Raw genomic sequence first — 4432 nt, 5'->3', positions numbered from 1 at the left:
TTTTGCATGAAGAGAGGGGCCAGCTCAATTTTCCCAGGAACCTTTCAGGACAAGGTATCCTAACAACCAGCCAGGAGGAGCTGAAGCACTCATCCTCAAGCCTCGCCCATTCTATGAATGTTGCTTCCCTCCATTCCCGTTCTCTGGCCAAGCTGGGTCCTACTATCTGAGGTTTCCCAGGCCCCAAGAGCTATTCTGATCCTTCATGGAATATCCTGGGCATTTGGTTTAGCAACCAACTGCTGTTCTACCCCCTGGATCTTGGCATCTCTCCTCTTATGGACCACACCAATTAGCCCTGATTGCAGAATGAATGTATAGTTCTCCTTGGCCACTGTGTGCAGACCCCGGTCTTCAGAAGTTGGGGAGGGGTCATGCGTATGTTGAAGGTGCAGCAGAAGACGAAGGTGGGTCAAGCTTCTGATCTTCTCAGTAGATGTGGTGGAGCATTAGGGAGAGCCCAGCCCTGCAGAGTTAGAGCCATTAAAACAAGCTCAAGAACATCCTGGGCTACATGATGGGTGGGGCTTGAAGTCTTCCCTGTCCCTCAACCCAAAACAATACTGGCCTAAGTGGGTACTCCAACTTTTAGAAAAGTGGATGCCCTCCCAGCTCCATCCAGCCTGTGTCAGGAAACCCTTTCCCAAGGACCCTAAGCTCAAGATGGCAGCCTCTGGGGTGTGGAGGACTTCCAGCCGCATCCCTTCACCAACAGGCAGCCTGGGGCAAAACATCCTACACCACAGAGAACTTCTAAAAATACGATGTTTTTGTCAGAGAACCACCTACTTCCCTCAGGCTTTGATCTTCACAGGCCCTTTTACTGACAATAACAATCTGAGGCTGCCATCTTCCTTTGGGGGTTACATGTCCAAGACACTAAATCCTTAGCTGGGCATAGTAGTCCCTGGACCTTTTGCACATGCTCAGTTGGTGAAAGCTTTGGCAGCTGGTCCTGCCCTGGGTGAGGAGGTCGAGGTCGTCTAGGGTCAGGGACAGAAGCTGCCAGAGCACCTATCAGCCACAGAACTTCATGCAAGTTTACAAGATCCCACCATCTAAAAACTAGGACAATTAGTGATAGAAATGTCAGTACTCAAATAAGGAGGTTAAGAATGGAGGATGGAGCCGGGTAGTGGTGGCACACACCTTTTATCCCAGCACTTGGGAGGCAGAGGCAGGTGGATTTCTAAGTTCATCGAGGCCAGCCTGGTCTACAGAGTGAGTTCCAGGACAGCCAGGGCTATACAGAGAGACCCTATCTCAAAAAACCAAAAACAAAAAAACAACAAAAAAAAAGAAAATGAAGGATGGGGTGGGGGCTGGAGAAAGGAAGCCCTCCCCCAATTAGTTAATTAATTAAGTGGTTAAGAGCACTGTCTGCTCTTGTAGAAGTCCTGAGTTCAATTCCCAGCAACCACATGGTGACTCACAACCATCTATACTGGGATCTGATGCTATCTTCTGACATAGAGGTGTACATGCAGTTAGAGCACTCAGATACATTAAATAAATAAATAAATAAATAAATAAATAAATAAATAAATTGTATTAAAAAAATGGAGGATTACTTGCCATGAGTCCTGTCTCATGTAGCCAGCTGGCTTCAAGCTTGCTATACAGCTGAGATCTGACCATTGCCCTTGAACTCCTGATCCTTCTGCTTCTATCCCCCAAGTACAGAAACAAGAGGATCCTTGGCACTTACTGACTACCAATCTGATGGTTCATGGCTCTGCCAGGATTTACCAAAAGTCCCCTTTAAGCTCGTGCATCATCATCTTTGGAGGGGTGTAGAGGTAATTACAGGTTCATGACCCTGGGTCAGGGATTTACTAGCTCTGGGTGAGAACATGGCTCCTTGGCTCGTAGTGAGCTATAGGCACTGGGGTACACCTTGATCCTCTAAGGCTGGATATAAAAGGTACCCCACTGCAGATGTCCTGTAGGAAGCCCTCAGCCTTCTGGAGTGTGAGTCAAAACTATGTATATAAGGCTCACATTGTGTTCCATGGGAGTGCTACCCCAGGGATGTTGGGAATGGTAGTCTTGCGCGCGTATATTCAGCACGTACTCGTGAAGATAGGCATACAAGGCATGGTACTGCACACCTGTGGTTCTAACACTCAGGAGTTCCTTAATTTGAGGCCAGCCTGAGATATATAATAAGACCCTTTAGAGGTTCAGAGGAGAAGGAGGAGAAATTAAGGAGGGGGGAAGAGAAAGAGGGAGTGGGGAGGAAGGAAGGAGGAAGAAGAAAAGGAAGAAGAGGGGGGAAAGGAAGTAGAAGGGGGAGGGAGGAGGAGGGGAGGACACACGGACACACACACACACACAAACACCTGTAATTCCAGCATTTAGGCAGCAGAGACCTGAGAGTCAGGATTCAAGGTCACCTTTGGCTACATAAATTAGTTTGAGGCTAGACTATGCTACTTGAGACCCTGTTTGAAAACAGAAACGAAAGGGGCAGGGAGTTCCTCTCCCTTTAATCCCAGCACTCAGGAGGCAGAGGCAGGCAGAGCTCTTAAATTAAAGGCCAGCCTGGTCTACAGAGCAAATTCCAGGGCTACGCAGAGAAACCCTGTCTCAAACAAACAAACAAACAAACAAATAAAAGAATGAGCAGAAGGAAAGAAGGGAGGGAAAGAAAGGAGAAAAGAGAAGAAAGAAAAAACAGAGACAGGCAGAAGGCTGGAGATATGGCTCAGTGGAAAAGAGTGTTGTGTAGCATGCATGGAACCTGGAGTTTGATCTCTGACACCACACACAGCAAACATAGGCTTGTAATCCTAGCTCTTGGAAGGCAGAAGAAGGAGGATCAGAAATTCAAGATCATCAGGGCCCAAGCCTGATATAAGAAACACTGTCAGAGACAGAGACAGACAGACAGACAGACAGACAGAGACAGAAAAAAAGTAAACCCAGCAAGGCTGCAGACTGAGGTAGCCTGTCCCTATAATATGCAAGGCTGATGCACACATGATTTAAAGAGAGAGAAGAAGAAAAATATTCAAAGCTGAAAATCCCACCTGGCCCAACCCTTGCAAGTCTGTGAGCACTAGCTGGCTGGTGATATCTTTTACCTGACTCCAGATGTAACTCCAGATGTGCCCCATTGTCAGAGTGGAATTCTTGGAGACAGTGCCCATTGTCCACTCAGGCTCCTGCTTTGGGCTCTAAACAGTGTGCTGGTCTGAAAGGTCAGTGCCAGGAAGGCAGGACAAGTTCCACATCAGCCAAGCTCTGGGGTAGTTAGAGGTCAGTTAGGGGTGGTTAGGGAGCCGCCCCTCCCTACTGCCCTGAGAGAACTGAGCTCAAGTTCTTCAGAGGGCAACAGCCCAAAACACAGCCAAAACATCTATAGGCCATTCCCTGTTCTGGGAAGCACAGTGGGACTGACCCCCTCCCCCCAACTGTGAGTCCACTGTAGCCTCACAAGGAGCAATTGTTATTCACCTACCTTTGGCAGCACCAAAGCCACTGAGATGCCCCAGAAATCAGAGCTGTCTGACAGCCAGCTCAGAGGACCCAGTGGGGTGGTTGGCCCTGTGCCCTGCTACATAGCTTAATGTAGGGTCCGCAGGCTGAGAACTACCTCATCCTAGCAAGCACGATGTGTTCCTGTTGGGTGCTCTGGGATCCTTCCTGCAGGGTGCATGCCACTGACCTCTAGACAACCCTGGTCTTTTATACGCAAAGTGCTGGTACAACCAAACATTGGGGACAAAATGTGGCTGAGGATACAGCTCAGTGACAGAGCTTAGCATGTCTGAAGCCACACATTTGATGCCCAACTCTACACACAAAGGATGGGGGGGGAGGACGTGGAACAGGTTAAAGGCAGGGCATAATGCTAGGGAGTGGCTAAGAGCACATACTGCTCTTACAGAGGACCCAGGTAGTTCCAGCTCCATGGAGATCTGATGCTTCTGGACTCTGCAGGCATGAGCACTCATATAGAAACAAACTTTAAGGCTGCTTGTAGTGGTATAAGTCTTTAATCCCAGCACTGGAGAGGCAGAGACAGAAAAATCTGTGTCTGAGGCTAACCTAACCTGCATAGTAAGTTTCTGGCCAGCCGGGGCTACAAAATGAAACCTTCTCTCAATAAACAAATAAATAAAAAAAAATAAGAAAGAGAGACATCCAGGGAAGGAACAAGGCATACTTGAGAACTTGGACATCGCCTCCTTAAAACAGAAGACCTTCACCGGCAGTGGTGGCACATGCCTGCCTTTATTCCCAGCATTTGGGAGGCAGAAGCAGTCAGATCTCACTGAGTTTGAGGCCAGCCTGGTCTAAAGAGTGAGTTCCAGGACAGCCAGGGCTATCTCAAAATCTGTCTTGAAAAACAGAGGAGGGGGCCGGGCAGTGGTAGCGCACACCTTTAATCCCAGCACTTGGGAGGCAGAGGCAGGCGGATTTCTGA

General features: G+C 48.5%; 1 long non-coding RNA gene across 1 annotated transcript; it reads right to left on the bottom strand.

Annotated features, from left to right (window-relative positions):
* Nucleotides 1-297: 297 nt before the first annotated feature.
* On the bottom strand, nucleotides 298-3385 carry LOC116078530. The gene is made up of 2 exons (XR_004113584.1): nucleotides 3087-3385; nucleotides 298-466 (listed from the first exon to the last, which is right to left on the bottom strand). It is a non-coding gene; the product is annotated as an uncharacterized LOC116078530 (long non-coding RNA).
* Between the last annotated feature and the right edge of the window lie 1047 nt (nucleotides 3386-4432).

This window comes from Mastomys coucha, unplaced genomic scaffold, assembly GCF_008632895.1.
Source record: "Mastomys coucha isolate ucsf_1 unplaced genomic scaffold, UCSF_Mcou_1 pScaffold5, whole genome shotgun sequence".
NCBI lineage: Eukaryota > Metazoa > Chordata > Mammalia > Rodentia > Muridae > Mastomys > Mastomys coucha.
This window is presented reverse-complemented; position numbering and strand designations above follow the sequence as displayed.